Genomic DNA, 19,120 nt, shown 5'->3' on the forward strand with positions numbered 1-19,120 from the left:
CTTAGGAAGTACAGCCGGTGTTGCACTTTCTTGATCAGACAGGTGGTGTTGAGAGACCATGTGAGGTCTTCGGTGATATGGACACCAAGGAATTTAAAGTTACTGACCCTTTCCACTTCAGTCCCGTTGATGTGGATAGGGGCATGTCCGGTTTGTAGTTTCCTGAAATCAACGATCAGCTCCTTGGTTTTGCTGACGTTGAGGGTGAGGTTGTTGTCATCACACCATGTTGTAAGGAGATTGACCTCCTCCCTGTAGGCCCTCTCATCATTTTCTGTGATCAGACCTACAACTGTGGTGTCATCGGCAAACTTGACGATGGAGTTGGTGTTGTGTTTGGCCTTACAGTCGTGGGTATAGAGGGAGTAGAGCAATGGACTAAGCACACACCCCTGGGGGACCCCAGTGTTCAGAGTAAGTGTGCCGGAGGTGTGGTTTCCAGGCCTGACAGCCTGAGGTCTGCCTGTCAGAAAGTCCCGAATCCAGATGCAGAGGGTGGTGTTGAGACCCAGTGCACTGAGTTTCTTGACTAGTTTCTCTGGGATAATAGTGTTAAAAGCTGAGCTGAAGTCGATGAATAGTAGTCTTGTGTATGTGTTCTTTTTGTCCAGATGGGATAGGGCCGTGTGTGTGGCAATGGAGATTGCATCATTTTGTGGTAAGGGGGAGTAAAACATCAGTATTTACAGTATTTCAGTGAGAGGGGTGAGCTTGTTTAGTCAAACAAAGCAGATGTGAATTTATTGGTTGAGCATTGATACAATTCACAACTTTGACAGCACAGTCTAACAGATTTTAATACCTCAGGCATTTTCTTGACGGCCAAGGCCTTGGATGCTGCAGTCCACTTCATATCTGGAACAACTTCTCTAATTCGTGCAACTACAATGCTGTGTCTGCCCATTATCGCTCTAGCACCATCTGTACAAACTCCGACGCATTTTTTCCAGTCGAGGCCATTCTCTTCGATAAATTCATTCGGAAGCTGAAATATGTGCTCTCCTGTAGTTTTTGTTGGTAGCGTCTTCAAAACAGAAAGTCCTCATGAGACGTGCCCTCAAACTCATTTCTAATGTAAACAAGCAAATTGGCCAAATCAACTTAATCTACAGACTCATCTAATTGCAGTTAAAAGCATCTGCTCATCTTAAAAAGCTCTATCAGTGTACTTTTGACATCATCTGCCATATCAATAATTCTACGAGTGACTGTGTCATTCGAAAGGGGCAAGAGGTCGAGCTGTTTAGCAGCTTTTTCTCCACACATAATATGTGTTATGTCACGTCCCTGGAGAACTCACCGCCCTTAATCAACTCCTTCACATTCCAGTGCAGTTTCCAATTAACTAATCAGACACACCTTCTTCCACCTGCCTACTTAAACCAACCTGACACACCACTCCTTGCTCAGTATTGGGTTTCACCTAGCTAGAGCTTCCCCGTTCCCCGTTCCCCGTTCCCCGTTCCCCGTTCCCCGTTCCCCGTTCCCCGTTCCCCGTTCCCCGTTCCCCGTTCCCCGTTCCCCGTTCCCCGTTCCCCGTTCCCCGTTCCCCGTTCCCCGTTCCCCGATAAACTTCTGCTGGTACTTTTGAGTTCAGAGGATTTTGCTTTGGGTCCTTCTTCCGCAATACTCGTCAGCTCTTTTCCCAATGGTAATCAAAGTTCTTCACAAATAGTGTGTGGATTACCTGCTTTAGCAATCCGTAAGCTTGCATTTTCCCCCGTTTCTGTTTCAGGAGTCCGTCTCAAAAGTTAAAAGAAGTTTTTATTTCATGCGCGTGGGAGCGAAACACAGAGACGCTTGGTGTATTTTTCTCAAATTGACCTAGAACAGTTTTAAAAATATTTTTCTGTTATCTAGCCCGCTTTCCATTCACATTCTCCTACTTCCCTATTTGCTGGAGATAACGTTTTTTAAATACAATTAGTCATTTATGTTCGGAGCACACATTCCTATACAATGGTATAGAATTACATAGTAGCTCTTGTGTCCACTCAAGTATTAGCGTGCCCTGTATCATAGTACGTGGCTGCGTATTTGACACATAAACTAATTTCATTCAATTAGAAAATGAAGAAATAATTGTATTTATGAGAAATCTAATCTAAGCCATAATACAATAATTCGGTGATCAGTAATAACAGTTTAAAATGTGCATAGATTAATGTAAACATGCTGGAAACTTCACAATTAGGAATTAGGAAGCTCTGTAGGAAAAGATACAAAAGATAGAGAAAACCCAAGCTTTTTAAGGCTGAAACTAAAATTCAGTCTAAAAATGTTAGAGAGGTAAATAAATACAAAAATGCACATGAGCAAAACGTTTTAGAAATGGAGCTGGTGTTACTTTGAAATAAGCAAACAGAAAAATGTAATGAGCAGACACAGTGCAGAAGAGGGATGCAGGAACACTTGCAAAGCTTAGATATACAAGAAATCACAGAAAGGTGTGTTTAACTAAAGAATGTCTGAACCTGAAACAGGTTTGGATTTGAATAATCAGGTGCATTTCTGGCAGGGTGAGAATGAAGGTTTGATGGGATAAAGAGTCAGAAAATTAACTAACATGAAAAACAGTAATTTTATCAGAAAGCCTTAAAGTATATGAATTAGTAGCAAATATGGTTTCATGGAAGGCTTCTTAAATAGTTGAACATTCATTAAAGCAAGTCAGTTTGTGTTTGCCACACATAAAATACATTATCAAAGAAAGTAATTTAGCCTGTCACTAATAGAAACACTAAATAGAGTAAATAAAGAGTACTTGGAGAAAACCCACATGACCCAGAGAGAACATGCAAACTCCACACATACTGTACCCCAGGAATTGAACCTGGGGCCCTAGCACTGTAGGATAGCAATGCTAACCACTGTGCTACCATTAGAAATGGATGGATAGCTTAGTTATCTTTCTAGTTCACAGATTTGCATGCATAATTTAATTTTGAAAGTCACCGAGATATCTGGTACAACTGTTGTATTTATGTAAAAACTTACCAAAAGCATGCTTAACACTGCCAACCTATTCCTTAGTTAATACATTTAATTGTTATAAACAGTTAAGACTGTTATTAATAGTTGATAGCAAAATATTTTAAAATATATTTTATCCTTTCTTTACTAATTCTGTATTTTAGATATTTTTCAATACTCTGATTTTACATTTGAACAATGACTTGTATTTCAAATATTGAACTAAGTTAGACGTAACATTCAGAAATACAATCGAGAATAGTTTTGTGGCATTTGTTTTTATGACACTTTGCTAAAATTGATGAAAACCTAAAGGCGATTAAAATCTATAATCTTTCCACATGTCAATTACATTAGGAAGTACAATAAGCTCCTGCTTTATTTAACAATGCTTTTAAAAAATAAATATAATTGGTGAGAAAGTAGCTATCCTTAATGATAATTAAAGGACTGGAAGTCAAAGGAAATGATTTACGTTGCTTAATTTGAAAACTTAAGTTATAAAGGCAGACGCGACCTGTGTCTTAAGCGTTCCAGGCTGCAGACGGCTCATTCTGTATTACAGAGCTCCGCGCCTCCTCCCTCTCAGCTTCTCTGACGCAGCGCGGTGGACGGGGAGATATTTTCTCAGACTCTGATTGGGAAAAAAAAAGACCTACTGATCTGCTTCGTACCATAGGAAAATAGTAGAATATGTTTTTTATTTGTGTTTATGAAATTCAAGTGCTTTAAACGTTTGATTAAAAAGTAATTTACAGCGTAAGTTTCCAAGCTGATCACGAGGAAGAAAATCACCTGTTTTTTCAACTAAACTAATCTTTTAAAGTCATGCAATTCCTAAGTTAGGCAGGGTCACGTCATTGTTTCTTATTTTTGATTTTTTTTATAACTGGTGCCTCCAGTTAAACTGTAGAGATTCTTGTGTGAAGGTGTCGGTGTGTTTTGACTATGGTACGTGTGAGAGTACTGTACTTGTAGTATAGTGAGTAGAGATCGCGAAACAACAGAACGAGAGAGTAGAAGGCGGGAATATACAGTATAGTGTAAGGGCATGATTTGTGTAGTTAATAAAATAGTTAAAATAATAAAAGAACGGCTCTTTATTAAGATACACAACATTTATGGCGACGAGAGATGAGTGCTCGACGAACTCAAAGCGAGCAGAACACTGCAGGTTCTCGTTCTCTTGCTGGTAGAAACGAACTCTTGAATATTCGGACTGTTCGTTTAGCTTGCGCCATGGAAGATATGGCAGCCCCGCCGAGAAGCTTTGCTTATGCCCAGCTCTCTCCACCGCTTCCACTGAACCTCGGAGCTCCGGATTTGTATACGGAATACAAGATATGGATGGAGTCGTACAGATTTTTTGAAATAGCCAGTGGATCTACAGAAGCTCCGGATGCCGTGAGACGTGCTATATTACTGCACTGTATCGGGGCGCCCGTGCAGCGGATTTTCGCCAAACTCCCTGGAGAAAAAGGTACATATGAACAGACTGTAGCTGCCTTAGACACTTACTTTACACCGCGGAGAAATGTGGTTTTGGAACGACATAAATTTAGGCAGAGAACTCAGTCTCAGGACGAATCTGTTTATGCTTTTTGTGAATGCACTAAGAGAACTGGCTAAATCGTGTGACTTTGGAGTATTGGAAGCTGAGATGTTAAGAGATCAGCTTGTGGAAAAATGTGCACATAAGAGACTGCGTGATACATTGTTGCAGGAGGAAGGGCTGACTTTAGAAAGAGCTCTTACAGTCGCTAGAATTCATAAAGCAGCTCAAGCATAATCAAGACACCTGACTACCTTCATCACACACAGGGGTTGTTACCGTTTCAGAAAAGTTCCTTTTGGCTTGTCTAGTGCCCCAGAGGCCTATCGGAAGGCTATGGACTCGATGTTGTGTGCAATGCCTGGTGTTGTATGGTATATGGATGATGTTGTAGTACATGCGGAAAATGAAGAACAACTAGAACAGAGGCTCAGGCAAGTATTCCAAAGATTCCAAGACAGAGGCTTAACTTTAAATAGAGATAAGTGTATCTTTGGCCTGAAAGAGATCGAGATACTGGGACATTTGGTCACTGCAGAAGGAATAAAACCAGACCCGAAAAAGGTGACAGCTGTTTGCAGTGCACCGAGACCCGAGAATGTTGCACTTTTGCGCTCGTTCTTAGGCACTTGTGGATTTTTGATTAAATTCATTTCTTATTATGCAGATACTGTATATCAGAACCCGTTAGAAAACTAACGAGGAAAGGACAGAAGTGGGAATGGACACTGGAAACTGAGAAAGCCTTTGCCAAGTTGAAAAGAGAACTTGTAACTGAACCGTGTCTGGCATACTTCAAACTAGATGTGCCAACAGTAGTGATCAGTGACGCGAGTCCTGTAGGGCTTGGAGCAGTATTACTACAAAGAACATGGACAGAACAAACCAGTGGCATATGCAAGTCGCTCACTTACCCCAACAGAAAGGCATTACTCGCAAATAGAGTGTGAAACCTTGGGTTGTGTTTGGGCAGTGGAACATTTTAGGACATATTTATGGGGAGGCAAGTTCACACTTCAAACGGATCATAAACCCCTCAACACCTCTTGTAACTCTTTTGAGTTAGTGAATGTGGAAGATGGCTCAAAAATAATGAGAAATGTAAAACATCTTCGACACGCTCCTCCATTGGATCTTGATTTTGAATCTGCAGAAGCAGAAAATGCGGAGAATACTGGACTTTCTGACGTGGAGGAAGTGCCGAGTCCTCACACAGTGGAGAGTACATCCGTAGGAGAGCAAGTAACTTTACCCAGAAGTGAAGTAACAACCAGAAGTGGCAGGGTTATCAGGAAACCGGCTCGTTACAGAGACATTTACAAATATAGGACTTGCATAGCTCTCCAAATGTTAAATTGCTCTATTTTGTTTATCTATGTAGATGTTGCTTAGACTGCTAGAAATGAGGTGATATTTAGAAGGGACTTAAGTAGAAATTGAACTAAAATGTTGGTACGCATAGAAATAGTTGTAAAAAAAGAAAAAAAAGGTGAATGTGTTGAATAGAAATGGAAGGTTTTACATACATTTTGTTGTAATAGTTAATAACCGTTTACTGTGTGTTGATATAGAATTTTTACAATTGTATGGTAAAGTTATGGACTTTAAAAATAACAAAGGAAGGGATGTAGTATAGTGAGTAGACATCACGAGACAACAGAACGAGAGAGTAGAAGGCGGGAATATATGGTGTAAGGGCATGATCTGCGTAGTTAATAAAATAGTAAAATAATATAAGAACGGCTCTTTATTAAGATACACAACAAATATAAAGACGCGGAAATGTGTTATATAGCGTTTGATAGTGGTTGCTCGGAGCCTGGGATAATGCTGGCATTTTAGAAACTTTCTACATGCGTGAGAATACCGTGACACAAGGAAAACGAAGGAAAAAGTAATTTCGTGAGCACGAATTGTAAATCGTTCCCTTGATATAACATTTTTTCCTACTGAAGGCCCCTCCCGGGCTCCGTAACAAAGTGTTATCACACTTAAATTATTTAAACCTCTCCCACGTATTTATACGTTTTTTGTACTTCGGAGATAACTTCGGAGGTATCAGACAGTACGTCGTCTTGTACTCTACCATTTCTGTCAATTAGCTTACGTGTGTTTTAAATCCAGTCGAGTCTGTTCCTTCTGTAGCCTTGTGTGAATGTATGTAGTTTTCATATGCATTTTTTGTTGTTTTAGTACAGTATGTGAATATAATGTTAATATTAATACATTCAGGTAAAAGTTATATTTTAGTTCAACCAAGGTAAATAAACATAGCAGAAGGGCTTTAGTAGCGTGATGCTAGCTACATTAAGTGACACCAGCTTGGCAGCACCTTTCAAAATAAAAGAACCCTAACCCTGCTTTAGGAAAAAAAAATCCTGGACCAGATAAAGTCACATTTATAGCACAACAACAATTTGTACATCCTTAAAACTGGGTGGAATGTGATACAGAGACACACAGGTAATAGGAAATTGCCGTTTTTCATTATTTTTTTTCTTTCTTGCAATCTCTTTGGTGTTTTTATATCACTTTCTGCTTGCAAACTGACACAGAGCTGTGCTCTTCTAGACAGGAAAAAGTCTAATTCCTGACAAAACAAAAAATTGTCCCTCTCCAAAAGTAGCTCAGATCTATTCTACAGACCCACAGCTAATAGAAAATCACTATGGTTTTGTCAGATAAGCGTCTTTGGAAATGTTGCTGGGGTTTATAAGAGCACTTGCTGTTTCCAGACTGGGACCATGCAGTGATGGACAGGGAGTGGTCTCACTCCCCTCCCGACCAAACCAAAATTTGTGCCTCTTCAAAAATACCTCAGATCTATTCCACAGACCCATAGCTAATAGAAAATCACCTTGGTTTTGTCAGATAAGTGTCTCTGTCATAATTGTTGAGGTATGTAGAGCACCTTCTATTACCAGACTGGGACCATGCAGTGATGCACAGGGAGTGGTCTCACCCCCCTCCCAAACAAACAAAAAATTGTGCCTCTCCAAAAGTAGCTCAAATCTATTCTACAGACCCTCACCTAATAGTACATAACCATGGTTTTGTTATATAAGTGTCTTTGCTAAAGTTGACTTTACCTGGTCCAGGATTTTGTTTTCTAAAGCAGGGTTTAGGCTTTCATTTCATTTTGAAAGGTGCTGCCAAGCTAGTGTCACTTAATGAAGCAAGCAGTACATTACAATTTGGCAGTACTGCTACATTAGCAGTAGGCTGCAGTATGTGTCCCAAAAGCCTAATATACTCACAGATTGATTCAGGTCTGTTTCAGGTGGAGGCACTGCCAAATTAAAAGTGTCATTTTGTTATGCCACATTAAGAACATTAACATCGGTCACATTAAGAACCTATGTCATCCATTGTGTTATATACTGTATGAATTTAATGTTGTAATGGTTTTGGTTTCACTTCTGTGTTGATATTCAGGTACACTTTCACTGCTATAGCACCTGAACCTGTCTGACTCCCATGTTGAGTCTCTTGATCCACCTCTTCTCTAACCTTATTCTGACCTTCAGCAGCCCTGCTGTTGTGTTTAGGGTGATTTATGTCAGTAAGAAGAGAATTGTACCCAGTGCACTTTCTGCTGCGCCAGAGCCAACTCCTCTTCTACAAGAGCAGGATAAACACAGTCTCAGGTGGAGGGTCTGTAGAGGAGGAGAGTGTTTGAGGGGTTGGTGAAGAGCAGGATGTCTCTAGAATTCCTCCAGTAAAACTGTAGACTCTTGTCTGAAGGTGTTGGTGTGTTTTGACTATGTTACATGTGGGAGTCTGTGTAGAGGGTCTTTCATGTGTAAAACATGTGCAGTGTTGTGTAGTTTTGCGAGGGATGAGATTTGTTTAGTTTCATGATCAATTTCTTTATTCTTTTTATTACTTTTTATTACTTTTTGTAATAATAATTATATTATTGCTTAATATAATTATTAATTATTTTTTGTGGTGTTATAGTTAAAACCCTGTTTTTTTTTCTTCAAATGGTTTATTTTCTTTAAATGGGAAAGTTGTTTTTCTCAAAATATCTACAAACATCAAAATCTCCAGTCCACTTACTCCAGTATTGGTCATTTACATTTGGGATTAATAAACCATTTGAAGAAAAACAACAACACTGTGACTAACTACAATAACTATAAGAAGATGACATCATAATAAAATATAATAATGTGAAGCAATTTTTATTATGGTTAAAAGTCAAAGTCTCTCTATTTTTGTTTCCTATTTCCAGTCACTGTAGCTCCGTGTGTCTCCCTGTTTCCCACTGTCTCCCTTCCTGACAATTTCTTCTCATCTTTCTTCTTCCTCCTGGAACCCAAATTTTGAAGCAGTTATCTTAATCATCCTCACCCATGGACACTCTGAGATGGATAATGACATGATGTTGTATATTACTGCTGAGCTGGGTGTTGTAGTGAAGACTTGGAAAGAAAGATGGGGATGAGCTATGCAGATGTTCAGCTGTGCTCCTGTCTTTTTGTCTGCAGGATGAGGTACTGTACACTAACAGAGAGATGTTGTGAAGATCTGGCCTCTGTTCTTCAGTCTCAACACTCCAGCCTGAGAGAGCTGGATCTGAGTCACAATAACCTGGGGGATTCAGGAGTGAAACTGCTGTCTGCAGCTCTGAGGAATCCCAACTGTAAATTAACAACACTGCAGTAAGTGAACACTGGTGATTTCTTTGTTTTTTATTGTTTTATGTAGATATTCTGAAACACACAACATTCACTTTTTCACATGCATCAAAAAGTAACACCTATGAAGTACAAAACAAGAAAGAAAGAGGTCATCTAGAAAGACAAAAAACTGCTACGCAACTTTATACAAGTTCTTGTCTCTGGCTTCTTTGTTAATATCTTATTACTGAGAGACTCGACATGCAAACTTTCCCACTTTGCCCATCTTTTTACACATATGTTTAATTTGTTGTTGATTTAGAATTTTGTCTATTGTCTATGAGATTTCATTCATAGAGTCCTTCTTCATTTGAACACAAGGTCTGTTCAGCTTTAACCAGTTTCTAGTGATTTATTTAATGGCTGCAGTTCTGACAGTTCTAAACAAGTATCTTCGTGCCTCTGAAGGCCGTTCATCTGGTGTTTGTCCCTGTTTGTCTTCAAGACTCTTTCGCCAGTTTATTTTCATACCAAAAATTTTTATGATATGCCTGGTGTTCCATTCTTCCAACAGTTTGTGCTCCTAAATTTATCATATTTGGATTGCAATTTGTTTTTCTTCTAATATTGAATATGATTTTTTTACTTGTACTCCATTAATGTGAATTGCTGGATTTATACAGGTTTGAATGGTTTTAAATTGTTCAATTGCTATGGAAGTGCCAACGTCCTTTTTCTCATTTGAATGGTACTCATAACTCTTGCGTTCAGTCTGTGATTTCGTTCTGTGATCAATGTGTTCATCTCTTTAGATTCTCAATTACTTCTTCTCAGCTTTGAATTTTAACCCTGCATTTTAAACGACTCTCTTTCAGACTCTCCCTGGTGCTTTAATCAGTTCCTCTCAGCTCAACCCCTGCCTTTTCGATAGCATCTCTGGTTTCACTTTCTCCTGCCTCCCCTGCTTGCTTCCAGCAGAGCCTGTGCCTGGATTTAGTCTCCGGGTTACTGCTTTCGTCAGCTCATTGCAGGAGATATCACACTGGGGCCCTAGGTTCAATTCCAGACCTGGGGTGCTATCTGTATGGAGTTTGTATGTCCTCCCCATGTTTGTGTGGTGTTCCAGTTTTCTCCCACAGTCCACAAACATGCTGGCAGGTTAATAGACTTCTGGGAAAGCTGGCACTGGTATGAGTGTGTGCTCTTTGATAGACTGGCATCCTGTCCAGGGTTCAATCCTGCCTTGTGTCCAGTGCTTCTTGGGACAGGCTCTGGGTAACTGTGACCTTGAATTGGGTAACTGATTAATAAAAGTGATATTGATGGTGTTCAAATGCCACACTGCCTTCTTTGTCAATTAAGTAATAGTATAAACTTATCCCTGTAATGTCAGATAAAGTCAAATTTCTCTAATTTTATTTGGCAGGGAAGAAAATCTCAGGTAAAACCTACACCACTCAAACTCTCCCAAATCTCTTCCAACTTGTCAGCAGCCATATCACTCTGCAATTCACAAATGGCAATCCACTGACGCTAAGCAGGTGTGAGCCTGGTTAGTACCTGGATGGGAGATCTCCTGGGAAAAACTAAGGTTCCTGCTCATCCTTCGATGAGATGTAAAACGGAGGTCCTGACTCTCTGTGGTCATTAAAAATTCCTGGGCGTTTCTCGAAAACAGTAGGGATGTAACCCTGGTTTCCTGGCCAAATTTTCATTGGCTCTTACCAATCATGGCCTCCTAATAACCCACATCTATGAATTGGCTTCATTGCACTGCTCTCCTCCCCACTGATAGCTGATGTGTGGTGAGTGTTCTGGTGCACTATGGCTGCTGTTGCATCATCCAGGTGGATACTGTTGGTGGAGAGGAGTCCCCATTACCTGTGAAGTGTCCAGAAAAGTGCTATATAAGTGTAAGCAACTATTATTAATCTACAGTCCTATTTCTGTGGAGCTCAGCTTAAAGCTTAAACTACCTGAGTAACAGCTCCCCAGCAAAATGGTGAAGAGGTATTCATCTCACTTGAAACCTTGTTTTATACTTACTTTAACTCGACGTATTGTGAAAATAAATAATTTAAACAATTTTAATACGGTAATCACATAGAAGAAAAAGAGTATTATGAAAAAATATACTGTAGAAAGGAATAGTCTTTTTGAGAGATTGAGAGAATTAGCATTGGTCCCTGACTTTAAACCACATGAAATAGATGTTTTAGCAGTGGTCATTGAGAGGCATAAGGAAAGTCTGGAACAAGACAGAAATCCTGGAAGTACAGTACATTCAATCTTGTTGTCTCAGTCCTTCCCGAGAGCTAGAGAGGCATCAATTTCCATCTATTGAAGTCTTGCTTCAGCTGATTTTCTACCACCTTTTAGTTACATTTTAATGTTTTCTAGGTTTCTGGGTACTGCAATTTAATCTGCAATAACATTTAATCTTATCAAAATCCTATCGTAAATTGAATGTATTTTTTGTCTCCACGGATATAGATTCCCCAATAACATTGCTTCAGAATTTTCTTTGTTTAATTCCTATTCTGAAAAGTTGCTGTAGTCTGTGATTACATCTGTGAAAACAGGAAAAGATGTTGAATTTCTGCTGTATATAATATCATCTTTATAAATTGTGTGTTCTCCTGCTATATCACCTCCCTCTGTATCCTTTTGTTGTCTTATACTCTGAGAGAATAAATCAGTGGTGACAAGCATCTCCTAGCCTTGTTCCCCTCTATGAATTAAAGCTCTCTGACAGAATACCATGAGCCTGTTCCTGTGCATTTGGTTGTTTTTACATTGCATGTAGCCAAACAATAAAACCATTATGAAAACCAAATTCCCTTCAAGTTTCAAATACAGAAAGGCTGTAATACTCTTTTAAGTGCCTTTTCTGTATCCAGACTTTTTTTATAGTTTGAAATTTGCTAACCCTCCTGCAGACTTCTCACGTTGAAGCATATGAGACCTGTGATTGTTTTCCCCTTCACATGAACTTAGATTCAATTCACTTATACAGATTAATTAATTAATTTTAATAAATTAATTGCTTACACGTATATAGCACTTTTCTGGACACTCCACTCAAAGTGCTTTACAGGTAATGGGGACTCCCCTCCACCACCACCAATGTGCAGCCCCACCTGGATGATGCAACGACAGCCATAGTGTGCCAGAACACGAATTTTCCACAACATAATTATATAGATATGGGTTTGAAAGTAATAAGCTAGTTATAAATAAGGTTTTTTTAGTCTTTCAAAGTAAAAAAAATAAATTGAAACAAAATTATGAAGATTTCCATTATTATTATCAGTGAGCTACTGGCAGTGCCACTGTTGACACTGTGTATTAGCTATCTCCTGTAGATAGGGCTGCCAGACTCCTAACACACTGATAACATCACAGTTTATTTGATCTCAATCAGACTGACAGGTATACAAAAGGACACCTCAGCCTTTGAAAAGCTAAGGAAAAGACTTAGCTTTTTGAGATTTCTCAAATGGAAATGTAATATGGAAGGCTAAACACATTTCTATACATCACAGATGATAATACTTGCGAAAAGTGTATTTCTATGTAGACCGTGAGAGAGCCTGGAGAGCTGATCAGTCACTCTTGTAAATCTCCTCCAAAACTTCAAGAATATTCTATTTTTCTGTTCTTTCTGATCCTTCCGTGCCACTGTCTTTGTTCTTCCAAGCAATGGAAGTGATAAAGTGTCATGAAATATTTTTTCTTTCTCAATGGAGAGATGCTCTTGGTATCTCCATTGAAGTGAGACAATAGCTATTCACAGGATTAGACTACGGACAAGTATGTACAATATAATCTTTATCAGTTTTCAACCTCTGCAAAATCTTAATGGTCAGATTTCACTGAGTTACAGTGAGTTTCACCAGCAACACACAGCCAATCTGTCACAGTTTTTGCCAAACCAGGAAAAACTGGAGACACAGCCAAGAGGACAGATGTCTCAGTCATGGGATGTGGTTTTTGAAACAGTAATGCATTTTCCCAGTAAGGATGCAGGGTTTTGACATTTGGACAAGTCATTGCTTTTGTTACAATATTTCCACTATAATAAGGACTCAAGTATATGTTCATTATTTTGGCATCATGTATACTGCACCATCAGGAAAATGATCTTATATGTAAGGATCATGTTGTCTGATTAGGATGTAAAACACACTCTTGAAGTAGAGATTGACTTGTTTCTTATGATATAGGGTTTGTTGCACTATGTTTTAATTTGGTTGCTAAAACTTGATGAAAGTGACTGGTAGCATTATGTCTTCCTGTGGTCTACCATCCCTGTGGTCAGCACTGACTCACTAATATGTTCTTTTTCTAAATACTCCTCTCACTACTGTGAAAACATACAGTATTCAGCTGCTGGAATAAGAGGATATGGGAGATCACTTGCATGTGTAATACTTTGTATACCAATTGCAGAATATGTTGTTTATGATGATGTAAAATCTAACTTTCCAACACAGTCCTGCGGATGTCCTTGACGCAGAATAATTACACTTTTGACTATATATCCTAGCATTGTGTTTGCATTGTTTATTACTTTCCCACAGTGTGTAGAAGATGTAAAAGATGGATGTTAATAAAAACATCTGGTGTTTTTCACAAATAAACGGGGTGTGTCTGACAGGGAGTCGGAGTTGTCAATAGAGAGTTGTCAACAGATGTGTTGCCTCGGTAACCACAGCTGATAGGAAAGAACAGGTCTGTGACAGGGAAGACAGACTAACGGCTGCAGCTACAAACCGATAAGGAGAAGAGATGGGAGAACAACAGTCTGGGAGGAGACTGTGAATAGAACAGTGAAAGAACCCCAATGAGGGGAGAGAAAGGAGAGCTTTAGTCTCGAAGGAGAATAAGGAAATCACAGAAGGGACCAGGAAGAGTGAAAATCCTGGAGGGGATTGTGGTGGAGAGCCTACAGATTTGAAAGATTGAATGACTTAAAGGGACAGCCACCTGTTTTTTTGTTAGTGATCAGGGTTGTCCAGGAGCCCACTGTATGAGTGTTTAGTGAGTTTGGAGTCAGTGTGTATGTGCCAGCATCTGAGGTGCCACAGAGGGACCCTCCCCCAGATGATAAGGGGTATCAGGTGAGAGAGTTAGGTCTGTCTTGCTGCAAAGCTCTGGTCAAAACACAGTGGCTGCTGGGCACGGGTTTGAGGTGTACCATCAGCTGTGAATACACAATCTGGGTTATGAGAGTTAGGCACCAAGGAGGTTGTGTATGTTTTGACAGAAAGTGTGTTGAGTCTCAGCAGTGAGATGTGATGAAGAGAGACTCAGGATAGTTAGTGTGAGAGGTCTGAGTGTGGTAGTGAGTCTCTGGAGACAGGTGTGTGTGTGTGTGAGACCCAGCCCAGTGGCGTCAAGTGAAGACGTGAGAGGCTGGAGGCAGCTTGTTGAGTCCAGGAATCTGCGACAGAAGGACTTGGCTCAGTGAGGGACCTACATTATGATCTCAGAGGAGATCAGATGGAGACGACAGTGGAGTCAGTGAGTTGGAGACTCAGGACCTGAGAGTTTTAGTACAGATTCCTGTGGTACTCTAATAATTACATCACCTCTGTTTGCTTCATGTTATCTCTGCTCTTTTTTTCTATTTTTTAAATAATTCTAAATTTATGCTTCTCTGCCTGTGATTTGAGAATTCCACATAAAAGAAGAATTTTATTAAAAAATGTTGAAAGTGCAAATACACAGTATCATGCTGTATGCTTTGTGTGTTCATTATTGCTTTTGCTTGTTCAAATAGCAAACAAGTTGGTTATACAAGAACTATCTTCTCTAAATCCCTATTGACCTTTTCATGTATGTGATCCTCTAGTTCAGGGGTGCCCAGCCTTTTTTAATGCAAGATCTACTTTTTCATTTGCCAGTCCAGTGCGATCTACCAGTGTGAATTTGAAGCTCTGATATAGGGAAAACAGACAGTGGGCACATCAGTACAATAACGATACCCCTCACTAAAATAACAGAAAAAAAAAACAGTGACTCATGCTACAGTGAACAAGTAATCTTCCCTATTTTAGAAAAAAGATTATCCTACCTTAATGTGAGCATTGGCACTGAGAAGCTTACCACAGAACACTTGTAATTTTTTTACCTGTGTTGACACTACTGATCATGCCGATGACATTTTTATTTTGTCCATGCAACTCGACATTCAGGTCATTCAGCAGTTCAGTCAAGTCTGTGAGGATTGCTAAATCCAAAAGCCACTGGTTATCCTCTAACTGGGCATATTCACCATGTTTATACGACTTGAGAAACTCTTTGATTTCAGGCAACAGCTGTCTGAACACTTCTCACCAAAAATGTTTGTTTTCGAAATCTACAAACAGCAAGTCAGCAGTCTCAACAAACGCTTTTTTATTACTTCTCGATCCCTGAACGACTTTTTGTGATGAGCCAGGATGTGGCACACAGAGAACGATGCGATGATTGTATTAGGTCTCGTGAAAACCGACTGCTGCTAGTTGAGATTTTAATTTTTCCACTTTTCTTTTCCGTAACTCACTTTTAGCGGGAAAGTCCACATCATACGTTTTGTGTGCAGTTTTGAAATGTTGCTTTTCAAGTAGACGCTAGCATTGCAGATTTGAATGCGAAAAAAATACTCCCATTCCTTGTGGTAACGGTGCGTTTTTGGTCTCTTTGTTTCACTGTTTTCGCTCAAATACTCCAACTATCAAATAGGCAATCAAACTTATCAAACTGTTGGCGAATTGATCACAGCAGGTCTGTTACGCTCCACTATGCACTGTAGTGAATGCGGGGTTAACAAAACATGTGAAAATCAGGAATTGACTGAGCTGTTTAGTGAATAAGTAAATATTTAAAAACCCCAATTTGTGATTTTTCCAGAATATATCCGAGCAGTTGGTATAATTAGAGGCACAACTGTACCAGACATACTGTACTGTATACTACACCACAGACAATAGAACACACAACACACAAATTACTATGTTTAAGGCCAGTAGCCATATCACTCTGCAACTCACAACTGGCAACCCACTGGAGCTCAGCAGATGTGAGCCTGGTCAGTACCTGGATGGGAGACCTTCTGTGAAAAACTAAGGTTGCTGCTAGAAGAGGTGTTAGTGGGGCCAACAAGGGGGTGCTCACCCTGTGGTCCATGTGGGTTCCAATGCCAGTATAGTGACGGGGACACTAGACTGTAAACAGGCGCTGTCTTTAGGATAAGACATAATACAGAGGTCCTGACTCTTTGTAGTCATTAAAAATCCCAGGGCGTTTCTCAAAAAGAGTAGGGGTGTAACCTGCTGTCCTGGCCAAATTTCCCATTGGCCCTTACCAATCACGGCTTCCTAATAATCCCCATCTGTGAATTGGCTTCATTCCTCCGCTCTTCTCCCCACTGATAGCTGATGTGTGGTGAGCATTATGGCGCACTATCATCCAGGTGGGAATGGTAGTGGAGGGGATCCCCATTACCTGTAATCTAAAGTGCTTTGAATGGAGTGTCCAGAAAAGCACTATATAAGTGTAAGCAATTATTAATTATTATTATAACGGTCTGTGCTCAAACAAGGTGTTCCAGAGGCCTAACATTCTAATCACCCAGAAAGTACTCCTGACTTCTACTGTGTATTAAACTCTTAAATAATGCCTACAGTGGCGAAATAAGAGATTACTTGCCTTCTAAATAAATACAACCTCATTCTCTTCTTCATTGGCTGCAGTGGGTCAGTAAATGGCTGTACATTCCTGGCTGCCCTGATCCTACTATCCTGGACTCGGTTTACACTGATGTATGAGGGCACTGTGAAAAACCCAGGTGCCACAAAATAGATATTATAAATTGGAGACATCTCTAATTGAAGTTTCTTTTACCCAGGAAATGCAAGTTCCTTAAAAACACAGAATAGCAAGCTCTCTCTAGTATGGTTCAAATACATAGCTCCAGTCAGGTTTTGTCTGGATGATCATCCAGACTCTTTTGACAGTGAAGCCCAACTGTATCAATGTTATCTAAATTCTAGTGAAATTTCCAGATGGATCCCAAGCTAAAAAGATTCACCTGTGGCTGACAAAGTCTTAGGCAGAATTCTAGTTCATACGGACTCGCTCTTGAATTGCCATCTTGTACTTAAAGTTCAGTTTTATGGCTCAGACAAAGTGGATGCAGCCACAGATTGAGAGAGCAGGTCAAAGAAATAAAGTGCATGAATAAAGTTCATGGTCTAACAACACCTTTTAAATCCAGTGATAACTGCTGGAGATTAATTTTGAAAATACACTGATATCCACAATAGAGAATGGAGACAGAACTGGGCCATTACTCATTTTTTACCAGCAGGCTGCACTGAACCAATGTCACCCAGCTACACCACCTGCTGCACATGGACTTGGGTTGCTGGCACTGTGTGGACTAGATGTGAGCTACACTGGGGCGGTATTCACTGCAGTATACAGGCAGATATTAATGTCAGATTCTGTCTGCACTTCCTCTCAGAGGTTGCTTTTAATGTAGGGTCATCCCCCTGATGTGTCTCTCTTCCCTGGCCTGCTGGGACCTGTAATAGTCTTATACCTTAGGGGAACTGTCTTTAGCTTCAGCTGAGGGGAAAACTCTGTCAGGCTATGGACTAATCTCAGCTGTCCTAGGAAGCCTGTACAGATCACTCTCTAAAGTTGGAAAGGGGAAATGTGCACGCCATCACTGTTGTCCATTAATTTGTGTTTGTTTTGGATCCTAAAGGGTCTATCTATTTCTTCCGTGCTGAGAGTCTTTAGGTGATGTGTGTGTATGCTGTTTATTGCTTCATATTATTGTTACTTCTGTTATTTTATGTGTTGTTATAAACATAAGATAAGATCACTTTATTAGCCGTATACAATTTCTTGCATTAGGAATTAATCTTTTCACATACCCCAGCTTACTCTACATGAAACACAGACCAGGAGAGAAGCTGGGTGTCAGAGTACCAGGTCAGCCATCATATAGCACCCCCAGGTGGAGTTGGGGCCTTGCTCAGGGGCCCAACAGAGTAGGATTCTTCTGCCTGCTGTGGGATATGAACCAGCAACCTTCCAGCCACAGGCACAGATGCTTAGCACAGTGCCACCACTCCAACTCATACAGGATGACATATATATTTATACATTGATAAAGTTAAAACACAGGTCAGTTTTTTTATTCAAATTGTTTATTTTCTTCAAAAGGGAATGCTGTTTTTCTCAACATATCTACAATTAACAATAAAAAGTCTCCAGTTCACTTACTCCAGCGTTATACATTTACATTTGGGATTAATAAACCATTTGAAGAAAAACAACAACATCAACCATATAACTAACTAAAAATAACTATAAGAGAATGACATAATAATAAAATATAATAATAAATGCAAAGCATTTTTTATTGTAGTTAAAAGTGAAAGTCTCCCTTCCTGACAGTTTCTTCTCATCTTTCTTCTTCCTTCTTGAATCTAAAATTTGAAGCAGCTCTTATCTTCATCATCCTCATCCATGGACACTCTGAGATGGATAATGACATGATGTTGTACTGTATATTACTGCTGAGCTGGGGGTTGGAGTGAAGACTTGGAAAGAAAGATGTGGATGAGCTGTGCAGATGTTCAGCTGTGCTCCTGTCTTTTTGTCTGCAGGGTGTCATGGTGTAAACTAACAGAGAGATGTTGTGAAGATCTGGCCTCTGCTCTTCAGTCTCAACACTCCAGTCTGAGAGAGCTGGTTCTGAGTGGCAATAACCTGAGGGATTCAGGAGTGAAACTGCTGTCTGCAGCTCTGACGAATCCCAACTGTAAATTAACAACACTGAAGTAAGTGAACACTGGTGATTTCTTTGTTTTTATTGTTTTATGTAGATATTCTGAGACACACAACATTCACTTTTCACATGCATCAGCACCTAGGAAGTACAAAACAAAAAAGTTATTGCCTCTGGCTT

The 19,120-nt window shown here is 39.8% G+C and overlaps 1 protein-coding gene and 1 long non-coding RNA gene across 2 annotated transcripts in view; both read left to right on the top strand.

The window, feature by feature from the left end:
* LOC107076301 (protein NLRC3-like) overlaps positions 1–19,120 on the top strand; it is a 369,350-nt gene that overhangs the window by 321,685 nt on the left and 28,545 nt on the right. The window lies entirely within an intron of this gene.
* Positions 3,621–18,987, top strand: LOC138224061 (uncharacterized). Its single transcript, XR_011182416.1, has 3 exons — positions 3,621–4,453; positions 9,019–9,192; positions 18,819–18,987. It is a non-coding gene; the product is annotated as an uncharacterized lncRNA (long non-coding RNA).

The sequence above is a fragment of the Lepisosteus oculatus genome, chromosome 18 (assembly GCF_040954835.1).
Source record: "Lepisosteus oculatus isolate fLepOcu1 chromosome 18, fLepOcu1.hap2, whole genome shotgun sequence".
NCBI classification, from domain to species: Eukaryota; Metazoa; Chordata; class Actinopteri; order Semionotiformes; family Lepisosteidae; genus Lepisosteus; species Lepisosteus oculatus.